The sequence below is a fragment of the Cavia porcellus genome, unplaced genomic scaffold (assembly GCF_034190915.1).
Source record: "Cavia porcellus strain 051 isolate PalLab524CR breed Dunkin Hartley unplaced genomic scaffold, mCavPor4.1 scaffold_8, whole genome shotgun sequence".
Lineage (NCBI taxonomy): Eukaryota > Metazoa > Chordata > Mammalia > Rodentia > Caviidae > Cavia > Cavia porcellus.
The window spans coordinates 22,818,232-22,843,200 of NW_026947491.1; positions in this window are offsets into that span (position 1 = coordinate 22,818,232).

Consider the following 24,969-nt stretch of genomic DNA (forward strand, 5'->3'; position numbering starts at 1 on the left):
CTAACATTTAGCAATTGTTGTACCCTAAGAAAATAGCTTTGTTATATGTGTATTATAGCAAACCTGTATAGGGGCTAACTAAATGTGTTTGTTTTATCCTTTTTCCCTAACTGATATGTTAAGGGACCTAATTGATCTGTTGAGCAACACTCTCCTCTGTAAAGAATTGCAAGAATCTCACCTAATTGATATGTTAACCATTGTTGCTCTCTACAAACTACAGAAGCTGTGCTAAAACAAGCTAACAAGGGTTGTTAATCACTGCTAGGAGCCTCTATTCTCCGCTAAAGAGCTAAGGAAAACTAGAATGGCAATTAATTTACATTTGTTTAAAGTAACCTGCTTGTGTGCAGAGAGATTTGCGTGTGAGTTTAACCCTTTACCCTGACCTTGACACATTACCGCCGTTTTCTGTTCTGTATGGCGCCTTATTGCCTCCCTCTCCCCTCACCTATCTATCTAGGCCATAAAGAATTTGGGTTTCTGGTGACCTCCCCCTGACCCGGTGATGATCTGTTGTAAAATGAGCCTGCCCCAATTTTAAGAACTGCTTAGCTTAAACAAATTACCGGGTAATACTATGGCCCAAATCCCAATCGGTGCTTTCCTTTTGTTCTGTATGTATCAAATGAGTTAGATATCAGGTCTTCGTAAAACTTAAGTTCCAGCGTCTCATAACTTGTGACCCCTTCGCACTCACTAGCGAAGACAAGCTGTCCTGAGATAATTAACTGTCCACTTTCTTCTCCAAATATTGCTGCAGACGTGCCACTCTGAGATAATGTCAGTCTGCAGGATGGAAATAATTTTTAAAAAACACCAGAAACTCCCTAGATTGTCAGAGCTAAGTGGACAGCAATACAGTTTCCAGACTCGGGTCAACAAGTTTGATGGCTCTACAGGTTTCTTTGTTTCTCTCCCCCCCCCGCCCTTTCCTCCAGCCCCTTTTTAAAGTCCTCCCTTCAGCTTCTAGGGGACGGTCTCCAAATTGGCTCCCGGAGACTGGTCGCCAGGCCTGGAAATAAAGCCTTTGCCACTAAATTTTCGGTCTCTTGCCTCCTTAGATTTTATACCGGGGCTCAAGTTATAACACAATGATGTTTGCAGTGTTGGGTTTATTTTTGTGCATTTTCAGTGCATTTTGTTGTCAGGTACTTTCAGGTTAATTAAGTCATTTTCCTGTTGAAACTCAAGTATCATCTCTATTGTCATTCCTTTTAGTCTTCATGTTGTCCCCTGAAGAACAGGAGCCTTACCCAGTAATTTCTAGTTTGGAGTGTGGCATTCACCTAGTTCTCCTGAGCAGCTCTATCAGGAGAGCAGTACAATCCTGTTTGGAAATGTGAACACTTAGTGGGCTTTTTGTTTAGTTGTTTCCTTTAAGTTTTTATTATTATTGTTACAATGTGCCCCACTCTGGTCATACTATTTGATATATATCCAGCAGCCGAGGGGATACAATGGAAATTTTCAATTGACAGAACCTGGGCTACATGGTTAGAATTAGATTAGGGGTTAAGCATAAAAAGAATACTATACGTTTATGTCATCATAGAGTCTGTAACACAGCTTCAGAATTATGTTTTCAACTGAGTGGTGTGAATCAACCTCAGAGAGATTCAAACTTAGGGCAGTTTCACTTTTTGGAAGTGAGAGGCACTCATGGCACTGACTACATGCAGAGTTGTGTGTGTGTATGGAAAGAGTTTAAAAAGGTAAGTAGAGCATGGAAATCCCTAAGGACCCAGCACCTGGGTCCTATACTCATGTAGAATGGTAAGGGAGGCAATGCACAGGAAAAATGAGCAATTGACATTAGATATTTTCCAATACATTTTGCCATTTAAAAATAAGATTTTGGCATATTTGATTTTTCATGATAAAAATTAGTTTATGCTTTAAATCCATGAACATCATGAAATACACTTGAATATGACAAGTGGCAGAATTTTGAAAAGCTTTTGCCTCATGTGCAGATAGTTTTGGGAGTCTGTTCTTTGTGAGGACGTGATTTTGATTGCCATAAGGCTTTTTTTTTGCAAAATGTTTATTTTTTCTCCTGCAAAGATTTGATGGAATCTGAAAATATTTGCTATTTTTTGAAGAATATCTGTGACAGGAATGCCTAGCAATAGAAAGACAGTGTTTGTGATGATTACTGGTGGTGTGTCCTCTGATGTGTATGAACCTGCTTCTCCATTTTTAAAATCTCTGTTTCTTTTTTTTTTTTTTTTTTTTTTTTTGTCTTTTTCATTTTTACCGGTACCAGGGATTGAACTCACAACCACACACTTGCAAGGCAGGCGCTTATGCCGCTGAGCTAAATCCCCAGCCCCCAAAATCTCTGTTTCTTGTGAATAACTGGTTTATAGCACATGGCAAATGGCCCACTTGGTATGTGGTTGACAACAACCAATGCGACTTACATGAAATAGTACGGGAAACGAATTACCTTTTTTTTGTGTGTCTGAGCATGGCTGTTTGCCATTGCCTTTGGATATTGGTCTCAGGTATTTTCAAACTCTCTGAATCAGATCTTGAACCTCCCAGTGGAGATTCTTCAGCAGAGACGGGACCTGAGAGAAAGGGGTCACGCATCCTTTCAGACATGTCTTTACTAGTAATCTAGATGTTGTCAAATAACAAAATGTGACAAGAGAAGACAAACATCAGATGCCTTGAGGTGAGAACATTACTTTGGAAACATTAATAAGCCACAAGAGAGAAACGTTTAGCCTTTGAGAAGGAAAGAGGGTAGTATGGGAAACTTTCCACGCTAAGTCCTTGCCTCTTCACAAGGAAGGGATTGAGGGTGGGGCTGCATGTATCTGTCATTATGCCCTCCCGCCAGGATTAGTTTTTGTAAGTCTGGATTCCCTTGTGATCTAGGGGAAAGAAAGGCGACATTGCTGGATATTTTATCCCACTTTGCATTTGTGTCACTGTGAGTTGCATATGGTATAATTCTTGCAAGTTCCAATCACTTGTTTATACCTGATACATATTTACATGGCAAATGTATGTATTTTAATCTAGGGATGATATCTGTGGTACATTATCTTATTGATTCATTATATTTTTTTTGCTCTTTAAATTTTAACATAGTCCCTGGTATGTATTTGCAACTGAAGTTTTTTATATAACCAAATTATTCTCTGCTAGTTTTTTTTATTTCTTTGTTTTGTCTGTATCAATTGATGCCATTTTTGGATTTTTGTCCTCTAGATTTCAATATGTTGGATTACATTACTTATTCAATAATGCTCATAATTTTTTAATGTCTCATAATTTTAAGAGTTTCTTCTCTATTGTTTAGAATCTGCACAAATATAGAAAAATGAAATATTTTGTTTTCTGTGAAGTGATTAGCATTTATATATTGCAGTAGTTTTCTCTGGGAACTCAGCTCCCAGAGGCTCAGGGATGGGCCTGTTACGGGCACTGCTGGCCCTGATCTTGGACTTTCCAAAGACCACCATGCAGAGTGATGTGATGCACTGAGCTCACAGCCCTGCTGACGAGCATCCCTCTGCCTTGTGTTCTCAAATTTTATTTATTGATTTTTTTCTGTACTGGAGACCAAACTCATGACCTTGTGCTTGCTAGGCAGGCATTGTGTCTTTGAGTTATATTCCCATCTCTCAAATTTTCTGAATTTTTTTCTTTTCTAATATACACATTTATTGATATGGATCAGCTCTGATACCTGTTCTCTCATTCTCTGGTAATTTGATCTTTTCTCCTGTTGATCAAAATTGCCTTGTGCCACTGCACAATGGATATGTTGTGCCATTGCTAGCAGTGAATATGTTGGACCCATATTTGCAACTGTATTTTGCTTATTGCTACCAAATATGGGAATAGTCTCATCATTGCATGTCTGAAAGCAGAAAAAGAGATATAAATTAGTAAGTATTTTGTATTATAATTTACTATTTGAAGAACTTGGAGCAAATTTTTTTATCAAAACTTTGTGTTGAGATTTAATGATAAAAATAAAATTGTCCCAAGTGCATTCAGAAACTTTCAATACTGTGTCTTAGGCAAGGAATGAAAGTATCCAGGGTATAAAATTTCTACATGTCAGAAGTTATTTTTGCATTATTGAGTTTTTAAAACTTTCCAAAGTTTACCATGTGTGCGTTCCTATGGAAACTGTTATTTTAGCTTCTTCCCTTTAGGTTTTCTGTCAGTATGATAGAAATTGCCCAGAGAAATATTTTGTGAGGTTTTATTTGTTTCTCACCATTTTTCACAAAGGCTGATATGTGAATCAAGGCCAAAATAATTTTCATTTAGTCTGTTGGTCACACAGTTCCTGACTATTTAATTTTCCTTGAAAAGAATCACAACTATTCCAAGCAATAATAGTGCAATACATTACCTAAACAATGGAAAGAAGTCACTTTTCTGTGGATTTTGGTAAACTTCATAGTAAAGAAGAAGAGTATGGAATGTAACACCTGATTATTGATTCTCAAGTAAATCTACTTATTTTGTCCTTCCACACATCAGTTTTCTTTGGTGATATTCGCACCTGAGATTTTAGATTTTGTTTTCTATTCAGTGTTTCCCTTGAGTCAGATATGTTGTAGTTAATTTTTAGATTTTTGTTCACTGACCTTAATTCTATATACAAAATCTTAACTATTGTGTACCCAGTAAATGTTCATGTGCTTTATTCTCATTTCATGGATTTCAGTTTCTTCCAGCTGTGATGCCTACTTGATTTTCTTGTGAGGAAATGTTTTCTTTTTTTTTTTTTTGTCTTTTTCCTTTTTACTGGTACCGGGGATCGAACTCACGACTGCCTGCTTCCAAGGCAGGTGCTTATGCCGCTGAGCTAAATCCCCAGCTCCCAGGAAATGTTTTCTTTAACTTAATGATTTTTCACTATAAATTCCAAAGGCAGTCAAGTTTATTTTTTCTATTTCAATGGTTAAACAAAGTACATAGGCCAAAATAGTGTACATACAGTCCAGGACATACCTGTTTCTCCCTGAATGTAAATAAAACACATTGTGCTTTCTTCCAGAGAGGTATAATGTCAGCTGAATCATTAACCAATATTCTACTTCCATTTTGATCCACTGAAGGTTTTCTTCCTTTCCTGAGATCTATTCATCATTCTCTATTAATCATACACTGATATGAAAGTTGGAATTTGAATGCCTTTATGTATATTATGCAAGGTGTCTCATTACTCACAAATACTGAATGTTTATAGTCTTATTCTACCTTACAGTTAACAATTTTTTAACAAATCAATGGCGTGATTAGTACATGACATTTAAAATTATTTTTAAATTTCATATTTGTGGTGGAGTTTGAGAAAGGGTATCACTTGATAATCTTGACTGCCATTACTACATAGCCTAGGCTCAACTTTGAACTTTTGAAGCACTTCTATTGACTGGTCACATAAACTTTTATTCCCATTAAATTTAATTATTCATAAACCTAATATTCAATTAAATATTTTCCTAATATAACAGATTCAGAATTCTAAATATTGACTAAATACAAAGAAAGAGGGACTCAATGCTATGAATAAACAGATGTGAAAAGAGATGTAGTTATGGTTTTTCCAATGGCAATTTACAACTCTCTCTTTGAGAATAAAGAGGAATGCAGGTCAGAACTTTCCTCAAATGTTTTTAAATTTTGCTTTACATGTTTCACATTTTCTATTTTTTTATTTTTAATTTTTTTTTGTCTTTTTCCTTTTTATCAGTACTGGGGATCGAACTCATGAGTGCCTGCTTTCAAGGCAGGTGCTTATGCTGCTGAGCTAAACCCCTCAGCCCCATGTTTTGCATTTTCTGAACCCTGCTCTGATTCTGATTTACTGCCAGCCATGTTGCACTGGGGAAAAGAATTGACCATTCTCTGAAATCTCCTTCCCTTGTAGCCTGATGCAGTCTTCAGACAGGTGCTCGGAATGGTCCAGCATCACTCTTAACTTGCAGCAGAGGGCATGTGTGTATTTTCACAGGAAATGGAGACATATGGATTCCATCCCAACATGTGCGTTCATGGTCCAGTGAGCTCCACAGCAGATCAGCAGCAGCACTCCAGAGCACAGACAGACTCCACCTCCTACCCCCAATTCGAGCCTTCCAGTGCGTGAGTATCAGGAATCCCCCCTCACCCAACGGAGGATGACTTGTCAGCGTCCATCAAAGCAGTGGCATGGAGAGAATCCAACCCTTCCACGCAACACACCAAACCCCCTACCAAGACCTCAAGCACTGGCCATGGCCACACATAGGCTCCTATCTTGGGAAGGCCTGCAGCAGATAGCCCGGGGGCTCAAACATCTTGTGAACAGCCAGGGTTTGGTTCAGTCACCTGAGAATCTTTTTCTTGTGATGCTTGCTCTCCTAGCAGCCACAGTATGTTTTCCTATGATTCAGGGGGAGGAGTACTGGGCTTACATACCTAATCCACCTCTGCTCAGACCTCTAACTTGGATGGACAAGCCACCAGAAATTTTCCATTCTATAGAAAGCAAAAATCCTACATATGCAATTCTGCCAGGCCCTCATATTTTTATGCATTTACAAGAACAGGCTAAGCTAAATATTACCTCTCATTTTGTATATCCTCCCTTATATGCAGCCCATCTGCAGCAAGATTTTAGTCCATATATGTCAGTTGTAGATCAGACTTGGAAAACACAAGTAACTAAATGACAATTCACTTTATTAACCTTAACTTCTGTTCCCTCAGCTGGTAACCTTTCTGGAGATCTTAAACCTAACATTCCTACCTATGTTCTAGTAGCCCCTGGTCCTCATTTCAAGAAGCCATTGGCAGTATTTCAGTGCCCCATATCAATGGACAGGTTACATGCAAACTTAATTACTCTTTCTTAGATTGGTCCCCCAGTGATTCCTTACAGGAAAAGATCAAGATTGATGTGAGATTTCCCTTTCAGTCTCTCCCGGTAATGCAGTGACTTCAGAAGTCTTTGTCTAATGTTACATGGTCAGATAGTGGCCTCTATCCTCCTATTCCTAGATTTATTATCAATGACAAGGCTGGACCCATAAGCATACTTTATGGGGATTCGCCCTGCCTTTTCATGCTGGATAGCTGCAGACTGGGCATCTACAGCCAGTAAATGGAGGAAAAGTCAAAATAGTGTTTCAAGATCATAGGTATATAAGGGTGAACATGTATTTATGACCCTCATGTACCGTTGACAGGAAATATAGAGTGACAACAAAATATGTTCTCATGTACTAATTGTTATCTAACCCATTATATCACACCTGAAATTCTTTCTAAGTACTCCACAGTAATAATCAGGAGCAGAAGCCTGGAGTTTGGCTTCTAACCTATCCAACAGAGCTTTGGTATCGTTCACCTACAGCCCTGTTTGTTGGTAGACCTTAATTAAAAGATTTAGCAATTGAATGAAGACAATGCTTGGGTTGACTATTGTAGGGTTTATTCCCCTGGTTCTTTTGATAGCCAGAACAGCTATTGGCTCCGTAACCTTAGCCTATTCAGTACAAACTACTTACTATGATGATAATTGGACAAAAATTGCTGAGGAGAGCTGAAGATTCAGTGTGAGATTTATATAAAGTTGCAAACCCAAGTGAGCATTCTAGAAACTTCTGTCCTGTCAATGGGACATTAGATTGAAAGTTTGCATTTACAACAGTGTCTCAAGTATCACTATAATATGACTCACTTTTTTGTATCACCCTATTACCATGTAACAAATACCTACATTCTTGAGAAATGATAAAAAAAAACAGGTAAAAATATGTCAAAATATTTCTGTGGACTATGTCACAACAGAAAGCTACTTTTTTATTTAAAAAAATTAAGATGAAAGAGGGCATAACAACAAAGGTAAGAACAGAACAATTTAAGCAACATAGTATTACACCACAAGACAACCCAAAATAACAGTAGCTACCATACTGTCTCTTTCCTTGAAATATTTGAGTATACCTTCATACACTATAGTATCAAACATAAAAATACAGTGTAAAACCATTCAAAAGAATGAAAGTATTACAGGGTATTCAGAACCAATGAACAGAAAACAAACACTGGTTACTATATTATCTCCTTGTCTATAAAAAATTTTGTTTATACTATCACATATAATAAAATCCAATAAGATACAACATGATAAAATGGATGGAGACAGAAGAACAAAGGCTTGGCGGGACTTCAAAACAAGATGATATTAAATCATCTTAGCTATTATAATGTCTTGTTTTCTTCAAAATAGCTGTTCATACCATCACAGACAATAAAATCAAACAACCCAGATTAAAACCATTCCGATTAATGAATGAAAACATAAGGCTTCAAAGCAATATAATGGGGAATCATGATTACCACATACTCATGTATACTTACCACTTCTTACACTAGGGAAACTATTCAGTATTTATACATGTGAGTTTGATTTATTTCCCTTATGAGTATGGTTTCAAGCTGCATCCATTTATTCATATATATCTCAATGTGATCATTCTTTATAGCTGAGTAGTATTCCATTGTATAAAAAAACCACAACTTGTTTTATCCATTCCTCAGCTGATGGACACTCAAGTTGTTTCCAAGATCTGGCTATTACAAATTGTGTTGCTATAAACATGGGTGCACATATATCACTGTGGTATGATGTTTTTAGTTCTTCTGGGAATATGCCTACAAGTGGAATAGCTGGAACAAATGGGACTTCTAATCCCAGCTTTCTAAGAAATCTCCAGGCTGACCTCCACAGTGCACCAGTCTACACTTCCACCAACAGTGCAGGAGAGTTCCTTTTTCCCCATAGCCTCTCCAACATTTGTTGTTGGTAGTTTTCTTAACCCTGGCCATTCTTTCTGGAGTGAGATGGAATCTCAGTGTGGTTTTAATTTGCATTTCTTTAATGAATAATGATGATGAACATTTTTTCATGTATTTATTTGCCATTGTATTTCTTCATCTGAAAATTGTGTATTCATCTCAGATGCCCAATTTTGGATTGGATCTTTGAATTTTGGGGGTCTGATTTTTTTAAAATTCTGTTTTAGACAGAAGTCCTTTGTCTGAGGGATAGTTCACTAAGATTTTTTTCCCAGTTTATAGGTTTTCTTTTCACTATACTAGAGATTTCTTTTGGTGTGCAGAAACTTTTTAATAAGACGTGATCCCAGTTATTGATTCTGGGAAGTATTTCTGGTGTGGTTTGATTCCTGTTCATGAATTCTCTACCTATTTCTATGTCTTCAAGGTTTTTACCTAATTTGTCTTCCAATAGACTGTTTATGTTTTAATATTCAGATACTTGATCCATTTAGATTTTAATTTAGTACATGGTGATAGACATGGGTCTAGTTTTAGTTTTGGGCATATGGAGAGCCAATTTTTCCAACACCATTTATTAAAGAGACTGTCGTTCTTCCAGTGAACATGTTTGGCCCCTTTATCAAAGATAAGGTTGTTGAGTATGTTTGTAGTTGTGCTTGTATCTTCTAATCTATTCCATTGATCTTTGGCTCTGTTTTTATTCCAATACCATGTTGATTTTACTACAGTTGCTTTGTAGTATAACTTCAAGTCAGGGATTGTTGTGCCTCCTGCGTTGCCTTTGCTGCTTAAAACTGTCTTTGCTATTCTAGGTGTCTTCTGATTCCAGATGAATTTTAGGTGTGATTTCTCTAGATCTATGAGGTATGTTGATGGTAATTTTCATTGGGATTGAATTGAATCTGTATAACAATTTTGGGAGAATGGCCATTTTCACAATATTTATTCTTCCTATCCATGAACAAGGAATGTATTTCCATTTCTGAGATCCTCTTCAATTTCTTTTCTCAGTGTATTATAATTTTCCCCATATAGATCTTTCACTTCTTTTGTGAGACTAATTCCTAAATATTTCATGTTTTTGGTTCCTAGTGTGAAGGGTGTGGCTTCTTTTATTTCTCTCTGTATGATTTTATTATTAGTATATAGAAATGCTATTGATTTTTGAGTATTGATTTTGTATCCAGCTACATTGCTAAATTTATTAGATCTAAGAGTCTTTCAATGGAGTTTTGGGGGTTGTCTATGTAGAGTATCATGTCATGTGCAAATAATGATAATTTAATTTCTTCTTTTCCTATCTTTTTTTTAATCGGTAGTGGGTTGAACTCATGACCACACACTTGCAAGGCAGGCATTTATGCTGCTAAGCTAAATCCCCAGCCCCTCTTTTCCTATCTTTACCCCTTTTATTTCTCTCTCTTGTCTAATTGCTCTGGCTAGTATTTCCAGTACTATATTAAATAGGAGCAGTGATAAGGGACATCCTTGTCTTGTGCCTGATTTTAAGGTAAAGGCCTTCAGTTTTTGGCCATTTAGTATGATCCTGGCTATTGGTTTGTCATAGATGGTCTTTATCATATTGAGGTAAAGAGTATCTATTCCAATTTTCTGTAAGATTCTTATCATGAGTGAATGTTGGACCTTGTCAAAAGCTTTTTCTGCATCTATAGAAATGATCACGTGATTCTTACTTCTGACTTTATTGATATGGTGGATTACATTTATTGATTTATGTATGCTGAACCATCTCTGCATGTCTGGGATGAATCCTACTTGGTCATGGTGTATAATATTCTTGATGATTTGCTGCATCCTATTTGCTAATATTTTATTGAGGATTTTTGCATCTGTGTTCATTAGGGAGATTGGCCTGTAGTACTCTTTATTTAGTCAAGTCTTTCTCAGGTTTTGGTACTAAAGTAATATTTATTTCCAGGAATGACTTGGATTACTTCCCTTCCAATTTCATTGAAGTGTTTGAGGAATGTCAAAGTCTTTGTATTTCTTGTAGAATTGCACACTGAATCTATCTGGGCCTGGGTTCTTCTTCTTTGTAGCTAAGGACTTAATTACATTTTCAATTTCATTAATAGAAATTGGGTTATTCCACAGTTCTACATCTTCTTGACCTAGCTTTGGTACCTCATATGTTTCTAGAAACCTGTCCATATCTTCTGTGTTATCAAACCTATGAGAGTAGAGGTCTTCAAAATAGGTGTTAATGATCTTCTGTATTTCTATGGAATCTGTGGTGATTTTGCCTTTTTCATTCCTTGTTGCATGAACTTGAGCTTTTTCTTCCCTTTTTTTTGACAAGGTTGGCTAAGGGCTTATCAATTTTATTTATTCTTTAAAAGAACTAACTCTTCATTTCATTGATTGTTTGGATTGTTTTCTTAGTCTCTATTGCATTAATTTCTGCTCTAATTTTTATAATTTCCTCCCTTCTTTTGGCTTTGGGCTTGACTTGCTCTTCTTGTTCTAGGTGTGTGAGGTATACCATCAGGTCATTTATTTGTATTTGTTCTGTTTTCCCCATGTGGGAACTCAGTGCAGTAAATTTTCCTCTGAGGACAGCTTTCATTGCATCCCACAGATTCTGGTAAGTTGTATTTGTATTTTCATTTGCTTGTAGGTATTGTTTAACTTATTCTTTAATTTACCCTATGACCCCTCAAGAGTATGTTATTCAATTTCCATGTGTTTGTGGGATTTTTGCAGTATCTTCTATCATTAATTTTTAGTTTCATGGCACTATGATCAGATAACATGCATGGGATAATTTCAACTCTTTTTCATTCATTTAAATATGTTCTGTGGGCTAGTATATGATCTATTTTAGAGAATGTTTCATGTACTGCCAAGAAGAAAGTGTATTCTGATGTTGTTGGATGGAACATTCTGTATATGTCTATCAAGTCCATTTGTTTCCAGGTGTGATTCAGTTCTCTGTTATTTCTTTGCTGATTTTCTGTCTAGTTTATCTATCCCTTGGTGTCAATGGTGTGTTAAGGTCTCCTGTTATAATTGTGTTATTGCTAATTTGGTTTTTCATTTCTATTAATGTTTGCTTTATATAACTGGGTGCTCTGGAAGTTTGTGCATATATATTTAAGATTGTTATCTCTTCCTCTTGAAGTTTTCCCCTAACCAGAATGTAATGACCTTTATCTGTTTGGATCATTCTTGGTTTGAAGTTCACATTGTTTGCAAGCAAAATAGCTACCTCCACTTTTGGGGGGGGGTTCCTGTTGCATGAAATATTGTTTTCCATCCTTTGGCTTTCAGTCTGTGAATATCCTTTTGGGTTAGATGGGTTTCTTGTAAACAGCATATGATCAGATGTTGTTTCTTGATCCATTCTGCCAGTCTGTTTCTTTTCATTGATGCATTGAGACGATTTACATTAATGCTTATAACTGTTATATATTGGTTTATTGTTGACATGTTATCTTTCTGCAGTTGCATCTTTATTTTTCCATTCTGTTTAATTGTCTGGTTTGTTTAGTGTTTTTTTCCTAAGTGTATCTAATCTGTCTCTCAGTATTCTTTGCAGGGTTGGCTTGGTGATCATGAAGTTTTTTAGCTGTTCTTTGTCATGGAAGTATCTTATTTTTCCATCCATTTTGAAGGACAGTTTTTCAGGGTACATAAGTCTAGGCTGGAAATCATTTTCCTTTAGGATCTGAAATACTTCACTCCTTGCTCTTCTTGACTTTATTGTTTGGGCTAAGAAGTCTGCTGTGATTCTGATAGGTTTTCCTTTATAGGTGACCTGTCTTTTCTCTCTAACAGCTTTTAATATTCTCTTCTTATATTGGATTTCTGGGATGGTGATTATTATATGTCTGGGTGTAGTTTTATTTTGGTTATGGCTATTTGGAGTTCTATATGCTTCACTGATCCTGATGTCAGTTTCCATTCTCATGTTTGGGAAATTTTCAGCTATTACTTCTCTAAATATCTACTTGACATCCTTTATGTTGTCTCCTTCTTTTTCATTTATCCCTATCAATCTTATTTTGTTATTCTTTACATCATCTTGCAGGTGTTGTATTGTTATTTGTTGATTCCTTGTTATTTTTAGAAGATCTTTCCTTTCCTGTTCACTACTGCAATCTTGTCTTCAAAGTCTGAAATTCTATCTTCACTTTCACTGAGGCAGTTTTTACAACTTTTAATGGAATTTTTGATTTCCTGTATATCTCTTTGCATCTGCTTCATGTATTCTCTTTGTTTCTTATATTGTTCATCTAGGGATTCTATGTTTTTGTTTAGTTCCTCCAATTTTTTAACTATGTCTTCTTCAGATATGTTCAGCATCTCTTTCATTTCTTTTCTCAATTCTTCTTTTACCTGGGAGATTATTTCTAGTTTGAATTCTTTTTAAAGCTTCCAGGAGTTGCTTCTTTATTTCAGTTGCTATTATTTCAGCCATATGGTAGATAGCATACGTTTCAGGTATATGGTGTATGTTTTCTTCTATGTGCATAGCTCTTAAGGTTTCTTGGGATGGGCTGGAAGGTTAAGATTGTATTTCGGTCTTTTGTTTTGTCCTTTTCCTATATTTCCATGTTTCAAGGGTTATTCTATGGCTTCCCCTGGGCCTGTTGGAAATCCTCTTCTATGATTCTATGATCTCACCTCCTGGGACTCTGGCCACCCAGTTCCCAGGATTGAGAGAGAGAGAGTCACTGAAGGTGGGGCAGGCAAGCCCAAGCCTTTCTGAGCTGGTTCAGTGTGGCAGGAAGCCGTAAAGTTCCCTGGCCGGCGGGGAGCAATGATCTTAAACTCCTTTCCCGGGCTCGGGATGGTGCAGGGACACTCACCCCAAGCCGACTGTCTCCAGAATTGGAGACAGCTACTTTTAATATGTCAATTATAGATTGTGATAAGGTTGCTGATGCTTTAGAAAAATTAAATCCATTTATATATTTCAAGGCTCACCTTTGGTTTTATGTTGGAATTAGTGTGCTCATTCTCTTGTATATATTCTACTTAAAGTCTGTCATAGAGGATTCATGACTCAGAGATGCCTAAAAGCCATGGAACTATGGCTGACCTTCCTGAACATTCTTCACACAGACAAGGAAGAGACAGATGTAGAACACCATTTGGGCGCTTCTCCTTGAGTGCAGAACAATTGCTGCAACAATAATCACACCCAGTCTTATTTACATACACTGTGGTGTACAGAGGAGGCTATGCTATTCTCTTCTCCCCTCAGTGGCTCTAAGTGATATAAATAAGGCCAGCTGAATACTAATAGATAATCTTTTAGCCCAGTGTACAATGTACTGTTTCCTTGTATTGTGTTCCTTATGAATCAGTTGAATGCAGTGGGATGGCAGAGCCAGTCAGCTCCAGAAATGTCAACTGGGTAGGACCATCAAAATAAGGAGGCTACGTCTCCTTAGGTAAAAGTTTACCTATCAAAAACTGAAGCAACAACCTGCTATATTCATTTATCTGATATTACAGTCAAGTTATGCAGACTGACCTTTCTGCATATCTTCTTGCATACTGCAAAGATGTTTTTCTTCCCACTTGGCTAGCTACTCATGTAGTTCCCACCATTGTCCCAGTCATTCACCTGGAAGCCACTTCCTTCTTCACAAGATAATACATTCTGGGAGAGGCCTTGTATCAATGTCTTTGTCTACACATCCTCACTTGGATTGGGTTCAGGACACCTTGGATGTCCTTGACTTTGAATGTGTCTTGGTGTCTTTACTCTCACGTAGGTTGCACTGGAGATGGTAGATTGAAATTAACTTGCCAAGATTCCAATAATGTTTCAATGAGATTAAAATTATAACTTTTCGGATTATAAGGAGGACTGAAAAGGGGATTATAATATATATAATATGTGGATTATAGTTTACAAGGAATTACAATAGTAAATATTTGGATTACAATAATATAATATTCAATATTTGGATTACAGTACAGAGATAAATTTGGATAGATTTTTGTGTTATCTGTCAATTTACAGAATAACATTCAAGTATAGGAAACTGAGATAGTACTGATACTATACAACAAATAATACTGCTTGTTTTATCAGTATAAAAAATTCCTTCATGGGAGCTGGGGATTTAGCTCAGTGGCACAAGGACTTGTCTGGCAAGTGTGAGATCATGAGTTTGAGCACTACTACAAAAAAAAATTCCTTCATGATCAACATTATCCAAATGTATTAAAGTATTGAATATAGACATATGTGAGATGAACAAATTGTGAATTTTGACAGAAATCTGTCTTCAAAATACCCTTTTATATAGGTGAATAAAAGACATTCTGATTTAGATAATTTCTCACATGGAAACAGTATTCAAAATGCAAATGAATGCTAGTGTTGTCATAATAAGTACTTTGAAAACATCCTCCAGAATATTGAATTCTCCATGTTTAAATTTCCTTATGCATTGTTGGTGGGAATGTAACAGAACCATTATGACAATCAATATACAGAGGACTTGTAAGTGAAAAAATGTTTCATATTGATCCAGGTATGCCGCCATGGGTATATAATTTTTTTTTCTTTTGAGGCAGAGTTTGTTACTGTAGTCTGTTTTGGCCTTGAACTTACTCAGTCCACCGTGGCCTTGAATGCAGAGTGATCCTCCTGTCTCTGCATCCTGAGTACTGAGATACTAGTGTGCCACTATGCTCAGTGATTCAGTGTATCATGAAATGCATTAAAATCAGCAAATTTTAGTGCTCAACACATTCAACACAGTTCATAGAAGGACATGGATGGGTATTCAAAATATCTAATTTCTGAAATCAATTCACAATAGCTAAGCTCTAGAAGGAGCCAGATGCCCATCACTGGATGCCTGGATAAAGAAAATGAAGGTCAGCTCAGCATGGTGGGGCATTCTTGCAATCCCAGCATGCTAGTTGAGTTGCTAGGATAACAACTTGAAATTCAGCCTGAATAAGTTCCTGCTCAATAAGAATCTCTATCAAAATTAGAAATAGTAAATCTGTAAATGTACTTCTGTGCTAAGACCTGTTTTTAACTCATTACTGAAAAAATTGCTAAAACAAAATCACTTGCCAAAACAAAAAATAGTTGGGCCTTAATTCTATAATGTTAAGTGAAATAAACCAGGCACAGGAAAAAAAATGTCACAGGTTTTCTCTTAAATGGGAAACAAAGTATATTTAAGGAGTAAAAGTAAGGAGGTATGATACAAGAGCAGAAACACTAACTTTTTGGAGATGAGAAAAGCCATGCTAATTAGAGCAGGGTGAGAATGATGGAAAGAGCACCTAAAAAGTGGTATTTGCTACTCATTTGTACCAATCACCTAAAATGAAATTTGATATTGGAATCAAATACCAATTTAAAGTTCAAAAGTACTATTTATTTTATAAAGCACAGTCAAATAAAGACTGTGCTTTATAAAATAAATAGTACTTTTGAAGGTGTCCTCCAGGGCAGTAAGTCAATTCATGAAAACTTCTTAACAGGCATCAAACAAAACTTATCATCATAAATGTCAGTTGTTATTTGGAGAGCTTTCCATTGTTGTACGTTTTTCCTTTGCAGATATGATGCAGACAATTATTTTAGATTTGAAGAGTAGCAATATAAATGTAATGAAGTTGGAAAGGCCAGCAGTGATTTACAGTCCTTTCAGAAGCATGAAATGAGGAAGACATGAGAGAAACCCTATCAATATGGGCAATGTGAAGAGGCCAACTCTGATCTTAGTGAAGAAACTCACCCTGAGCATAAAACCTTGGTAGAAAAGAGAAATACAAAAACCTGCACAACAGCCAGTGGTGTTCAAATCCATAAAAGAAATCACAGATTGTGGAGTCATATGTACATGAACACTGTAAAAAATAGTTTTATTTCTTTTCTTTTCTTTCTTTTTTTTGGTACTAGGAATGAAATTCATGATCTTGCACATACCAGCCAAGCAGGTAAGCCACTGAGCTAAATTTCTGGTCTAAGAATAGTTTTATTTCTTCATACTGTACTGAAAAATGTGAAGGAAGACATGCTGTAAAGAACATCCATGTAACTAAGACGTGTAAAAGTATTAGCTCTTAGAAATTCCTTTGAAAAACATAAAATTCATGCTAGGAAGACACACAATGGATGTAAGCAATGTAATAAAGCATTCAGTACATATAGTGTCAAAATCATAAAGGAAGTAACATGGGGAGGAGATGTATTTGAGAAATATGGAAAAGTTTTGCTTTTAAGTCAACATTTTACAGACATAGAAGATCCCACAATGGAGAGAAACCTAATACATGTGAGGAATGTAGGGAAAGTGTTAAGTACACCCAGTAGCTGTCAAAGTTCTGAAAGAATTCACACTGGGAAGAAGCCCTATTTATGTAAGCAGTGTGGGGAATCTTTCAGGCAAAGTGGTAACCATATTGTACATGAAAGAATTCACACTGGAGAAACCCTATGTGTGTAAGCAATGTGGGAAAGCATTCAGTGCACATAGTAACTCAAAATCATGGAAGAATTCACACTAGGGAGAAACCATGTATATGAGAAATGTGGAAGAGGATTTGCTGATTTTTTAAAATTTCATTTTGTGTTTGTCTTTTGAGACAGGGTCTCACTGCAGTTCAGGGACTTTGTAGCTCAGGCTGTTCTCAAACTCAGCAATGCTCCTGCCTCAGCCTCCCAAGTTTTGAAATTATAGGCATGCGCCACCATACCTGGCAGGATTTGCTAAGACATTAACATTTTCTAGGCATTAAATGCCTGAGAACTGCAACACTGATTTTTACCTAGCAAAGCATTTCATATGCGGATGTACGGGTTGTAGTGCACAACTCTTTGCCCCTGTCTGTCCAGTATTGGGGTACAGCACCAGCTAAACTATCATAATCTCTCTTTATCCATGTATTCAAGCAATGGCATTTCATCAGGATCACATGACATTGAATTCAAAATTCAGAAATTAAAGATAACAGTAGTTTAAGTCACATGCTATTCAAAGTGTAGTAATTAAAGTTATTAACACTTCGAATTTTTTTTTTTTTTGGTATCAGGCTTCGAACTCATGACCATGCTTGCCAGGAAGGTGCTCATGTGGCAGAGCTGAATCCCTAGGCCTAAAGTTATTAACACTTTGATTCATCATGTATTTCAGTTTATTTCATCAGAAAGTTATCATATGAAGTCACAGTAGTATGAGGTCAAATACTATTGAAAATGAGCTATGAAGAGAAAGACAGCATGTTCATGTACTGATTACATCATAGTTATGTCAGTTTCAGTTTTCCAGACCTGGAATTTTATTCCACACAAAGAAGCATTACTGTTTGTTGTAAAAGAGAGGTACACAACTCCTATCTGACAGGCTTGTCACACCCAGAATAAATAGAGAAGAGAGAAATGGGTGAACACTGGGCAGAAAGACAAACAGCATCTACACTGATGATGAACAGCCGTGCTTCTATTCCCAGGCTTCCATCTAAGAGATTCTTTAAAACTTTCTATTTTTGCCACAGGGTGATAATTTTATACCACTTAGGGTATGGTTCAGGCAGAGAAATTTTAAAGGTGAAAAAGGAATAAATTTTTGAAAGGAAAATGCATTTTTAGTAAGTTTTTGATTTGCTATAGATGGATAATTTCAAAGTGTATATGTTGGAATGTAGGCATCCCAAGGAAGACAAGCAGTACCTTGATTTGGAAAGACCTGAATGGATGAGCAGTTCATGTTTTATTGCCTGTTTGCCAATCACTTTAAATAAATATAAGTAATTGTACACTTCTTTGTATTCTCAAAGGTGTAGTTGTCATTTTATTTATTTATTTATTTATTTATTTATTTATTTATTGTACCACGGATCGAACTCATGACCTTGCGTTGGCAGGCAGGTGCTTACGCTGCTAAGCTAAATTTCTGACCTATCTGTCATTTTAAATACACATAAAGTGTCTTAGCATTTTCTTTTGTTTTCTTTTTTTGTAATTTTTATTTTGAAGAAAATAAAACCAAGCAAAACAAAAGTGTGAGTGACATAGGACTTCAAAACAAGGTAACAGGAAACTGACAATGGTTATCATAATGCTTCTTGTCTTAAAAATAGCTGCCCAGGGGCTGGGGATTTAGCTCAGCGGCATAAGCGCCTGCCTTGCAAGCAGGCAGTCGTGAGTTCAATGCCTGGTACCGATAAAAAGGAAAAAGACAAAAAAAAAAAAAAATAGCTGCCCATACTTTCAGACATAGTAAAAATCAAATATTGTTTTCCAGGTATCCTGCTCTGAAGTTCTGTGTCAATTTCACTGCATTGTCTTGATTGGCTTTGTTCTGTCTTGTTTTTTTGTATCTTACTCTTTAAAATAAAAATTTTTAAAAAATCAAATGAAACAGGACAGAATAGAACCAATAAAAACAAAACAATGCAGTGAAGGACTTCAAAACAAGACAATAGTAAATGCAAAATGGCTACCATAATGTAGCTTATTATTTTTGAAATGGCCCATGCCATTAGGTATAATGAAATCAAACAAGATGGAACAGAACAAACTAAATGAAACAATGAAAATGACACCAGGCTTCAAAACAAGAGAATAGGGAATTACCAATAGTTCCAGCTTCAGAAGGAGATCCCCATAGATGCTACATTGCGCATTGTTATCCTCTGAGATGATGATCAGACTACTGGCTTTACACCTGCAAAGTCAATGAAACACTCAACACTACAAGCATTAAGTTGTATTTTATCTCAGTAGCTATCGTTACTTTCTGTGTTTCTCCAGATCAGATGACTGCTTATGTTGGGGTGGCAGAGGCACCTTGGTTCTTTTCTCTCAGCCTGCGCAGTGAAGGGGCTGACATCTGGTTCTCCCTGCAGCAGCCCAGGCACTGACTTACAGGGAGGGCTTGTCTTATTCTCCTCCCCTGCAGTTCACAAATGGCACCAACTGATGGGAAAGGGCTGCATCTGGTTCTCCCCACAGTGGCCTGTTCCTGGTGCTGACTTGTAGGGACAGCTTGGCTCCTTCTTGGCTTCCTGTTCTCCTCCCCAGCATTTCTGTCAGCATTTTCCTTTCTACTTTATCAAGTTTTTTTTGTACCAGGAATTGAACCCATGACCTTGTGCTTGCCAGACAGGCACTTATGCCACTGAGCTATATCCCTGGCCATCTACTTTTTCTGTTACTGTACTGCAATAAAATATAATATTCAAAGATTTTGGTTCAATCTTCTCATCGTGCTTAACTCAGTAATGCTGTGATGCAGATCAATCAGAGCTTGATGATGAGCCAAAATTTGAGCCTGCATAGGAGTGGAAATGAACTTTCTCTTGATGCTTCCTTAGCATCAAGGAAGCCTTCCTTGCCTGTGGATACTGGGCACAACACCAACAGAAAGATTGTTTACAGTGAAAAACTTCAGAGTGGGGTGAAAACTGCAGACTTCTATAAAAACCATGGTGGGCTTTTCTGCTTTGTGAGAGTTGAACCTTACTTTCCTTGGGACTTTCTGCAGAGTATTTTGGTTTTGGCAAGCATAAATTCGTAGCGTCAATCTATAGCATTTATACATGAAAACCTGTGACATTCATGTTTTAAGATAAAATTCGTTTGTGTAGTTTCCAAAACAAAGATTGATAGATTTGGCTCTTTTGCTGAGGACCTAAAGTGCCTCCAGGTAAGAATATTTCTCTCATAATGTGAGGTCCCCTTCTTACAATGGGAAAGGGAACACCACATTTTGAAAAGCTCCAGAATTAACAGTGTAGCTGCGCTTGCCTCATCACCTGGGGCTGATTCTATGTGAGGCTGCATTTTATCAGTGAATGAATCAGGTTCTCAATCTTGAAAAAATGTTTAACTGTCAGAATGTGGATTTTTCCAGTGACTTTGGGTGAAGCAGTTGGTGTTCCTTTACTCTTTTTTTTAACTTTATTTGTTAATATTAAGGAGAAAAGGTAAAACAAATTTTCACAACAAAATAATAAAAACGTAACAATTGTTGATAAATTATACATCATTATCTTTAGTCACTCAAGTACAAAATATGGGCATAAAAATTCTTTCAATCAATATTAGCACAACCTTTCCTATTCAGTGAACTAAGTGACACTAATGGTATAACTAACTTGCATTTTTTTTCTTTTCCCTTCTATCCTTTCTCTTTAAGGGAGAGGATGAGATAAAAGGGGGCATAACAACATAACAATACAGGTTAAAGCATGACTTTACTCTTGATTGTTAGTAGAATATTGTTGACAAATAACCAGAATGTAGTTCCTGCTTATATTCCCTTATTGTTATGTTTTATTATTTTTTAAATAAAATGATTCAGAGATAGGCAAGGTGGTGCCTTCATGTGATTTAAGCAATCTAGCAATTTGTGAATCTGAGGCAAGTGGATTTCATTTTTACAATTTGAGTCCAGTCTTAGAAACTTTGCACAAAGTGAAAACCTGTCTGAAAAGAAAGAAAGAAAGAAAAAAGAAAGAAAGAAAGAAAGAAGTAAAAGTAGGACTGGGGAGATAGTGCAGTATGAATGTCCTGGATTTAAATCTCAGTCCTGAAAAGGTAAAATTGGCCTTGTTTCGTGATAAGGCAATAAAACCACCCGCCTCATCTTATACTTTGAGTAGACTTGGCTTATTCTCACCATCCTCCCTCTGAAGTTGGGAGTCAGAATACATTTTCAGAATACATAGTCTGAAATTGCCTGTGTACAATTTTGGCCCTATTTCTAGGATGAAGAAGCAGGAACTTCCAAAACATACTGTTATAAAGCCAATCCCTGCTCTAGAAAGACAGGTCCAACCTCATTTTAGGTTCAAAAATACACTGGCAGACCATTTCAGTAGCCTGTATGTAATGAAGGAAAGGCATCTGTCACTTTGCTCATCAGCCCCTATTTGGGAGAACTCTTCCTTTCCTTTCATTCAAATATTTGGTCTTTCATCCACTGTTGTGAGACTCTGGGAGGCTTTGTGAGGTATGACTTGGAGAGCAGGGAGGGAGATCAGGACAATCTATAATGTGGATTATTCCTTTATATTTTTTAACACATATGTTTATAGAAACCTTAATCATATTTTCAAACCTTGGAATTACCAAAGATTTATTTTTGTAAGTGAATGGATAATGAAAGACTAAGGTAATGGAATAATGGCTTGTCCAGCTACAAAGCTGTATGATCCATTAAGTCAGAAAATAAAATTGATATTAAATTTAATTCAGGAGGTGCAGAAATTCAGTGTTGGATGTCACACATGATCATCAGTATGTGTGTGGTTGTGCCAGTGTATGTGTGTATTAATATTCCCAGTTTTATAAATGGGCAGTTTATGTGTTATACCTAAGGATCTGTCACAAAGAACAACATAAGAACATGGATAATGATAGAAAATAATAGATGAAACTGAGACATTAACATCTATCTACACAAACACTATTTCTGTTTTTCTTTCAAAGAGAGCAGAATGCATCAGTCAGATATATTCATAATCCAAGGGGAGGAATTGGCAAATCTCACCAGATGTGTCCCTCTACGCACTGGAGCTGTTTTTATTGTTTTTCACAATGTAGAAAAGCAACAGCACACACTGAGGGAAGAACATTTATAGCACATCAGTTCCCATTTTCTTTTTACTTAAAGTTTTCTTAAATGTAAATTTATTGGTACAATTTAGGTGCTAAATGGGGCTAGAGAATTAGCTCTGTGGGGACTGGAGATTTAGTTCAGCAGGCATAAGCGCCTGCTTGGCAAGCATGAGGTTGTGAGTTTGATTCTCGGTACCAAAAAAAAAAAAAAAAAAAAAAAAAAGAGAGAGAGAGAGAATTATAGCTCAGTGGTACAACAACCTGCCTGGCAAATATGAGGTGCTGAGTTCAATTCCCAGTACCTCCACTCTCCCGAAACAACAACAATAAGAATAACACTTTAGGTACCAAATTAGGTACATAATGATTACTGTACTACAAATACTGAATAGTGTAATCCCTTTTCCAGTCCTTCTCACAATCTGAAAAGTTACATTTATGATCCCATTGAAACATGATTGGAATCCTGGCAAATTTATTTTAATCTGTCACCTCCAATGCAACCCACAGCAACAGTAAAGACACTAAAATATATTCAAAATCATGGGCAGCCAAGAGGTCTTAAGTCCAATTCTAGTAAGGATATACAGATAAAGGCCTTGATCCAACGCCTCTCCCAGAATTTATTATCTCATAAAGAAGGGAATGGTTCAAGGATGAGTGACAGTGAATATGGCGGGAGCTGCACAAGTGACTTGAACTGGCTAGCCAGGTGGGGAAAAAAGCATCTTTGCAATATGCAGGGGGAATGATATGGAGAAGGACCAGTGTACATAACTCAGTTAGGGTAGCATTTGAATGGATTCAGGAAGCTTTTGCTTCAGTTTCTGACATGTAAACTTTTCTTCCCTGGGAAGTCATAACTGGTCTTTAAGACACTTGTACCTGGTTGACATACATGGAGATAACTGCCTCTGCCATCCTGTGTGCTCAGTCTCTTACAGAAAGCATGTTGCAAGGAAACAAGAAACTGTCAGGATGGCCTCAAGAATGACATATCAGAACCTCAGCTAGCCTTATTTACATTTACATTATTACCAGTTGAAGGAAGAAGGAAACACCATAGTAAGCTCTGGACATATCAGTGCATGGAAACAAGACTCAATTTAACTAATGCTGAAGCAATTGTTCAAGGGAAGCCAACCAAATTGTCTCCTATAATGATCATATTCATTTTAGGAAATTTGTACCTGTCCATGTTATATCTTGATTCCTCTTTCCTCTTTTTTTTCACTCATTCTCACCTCCTCTTTTAAACCTCCTTCTACTCTTCTTTCACAAGTCTCAGTTTTGGTTGTAACCATGGGGCTGGGGATTTAGCTCAGTGGCAAAAGCGCCTGCCTTCCAAGCAGGCAGTCGTGAATTGGATCCCCGGTACCGATAAAAAGGAAAAAGACCAAAAACAAAACAAAACAAAAAAAAAGTAACCTTTTTTTCTCAATTTTTCCTTTCCTTCCTTTCACTTTTACACACCTATGTAGGGCGCATTCATGGGCAAGCCTCCTGGATTTCCGGAAGCATCACCTGTAGGCATCCGATACAGAGAAGTTAGTTTATATGCAGATGGATGATGAGTCTCTAGGCCTCAAAAGTGGGCTGTAGGAAATCCAACCTGAAATTTAAAGGCCTGTGCCACTGTACATCTCTCTTTTTTAAAATTCTCACCTTGAAAGGACTGTAGTACCATGAAGCAATGTTTTGAGTGTACTGATCTTGAAGCAGGAGAATTCAGAGCCCAAGCAGAGTAGGGACCCAGGAAGGTGACTTTCCCTCTGTCAGTCTCTTTCTTCTTGGATGTAGCTTCTCATCTCTCACTCTACTTCTTGACTAATATGTGGTGAGCTCCTGTGCTATCTCACATTCCCAACATGGTCTGAACTTCAGACAGTATGGGCCAGGGCTTGGGGATATAGTTCAGTGGCATAAGCTTCTGCCTGGCAAGCACAAGGTCCTGAGCTCAATTCCTAGTACCAAAAAAGTTTTAAAAAGGAAAATATGGTCCAAACATTTTCTCCACTAAAAATTACGATTTCAATGTCTGAAATTTTCAGGTATTTTGTCACAATGACAGAATCAGCAACACAAATGAATGACAGAAATTAACCTGCTTTCTCTTCTCCTAAGTATAAAATCATCAATGAATTTTATACATATTAATAACAGATTTTATTATTAAGACCAATTCATAAAAAAAAAGACCAATTCATGCCTGATGAGCCTGAGGTCAAGAGTTTGATCCCTGGTACCAAAAAAAAAAAAAAAAAAAAAAAAAAAATCCGAAACAGAATGTGCATTTATTGGGTGGGGGGAGGGGAGGAATTTAGCTCAGTGGCATAAGTGCCTGCTTGGCAAACGTGAGGTCGTGAGTTCGATACCTGATACCGCCCCACAAATCAATTCAGAGTCTACCCACCATGAGATTTGTCACAGAGACAGTGCGCCAATTAATTTCAGGGATTTCATAAGATAACTGTTACTGCCAGGTTTCAAAGCTTTTTGTCAAGAGTGAATTAGGGGCTCAGTTGAGTCAAAATCTGGAAGGAGAAATTGATGAACTTGATATCAGATAT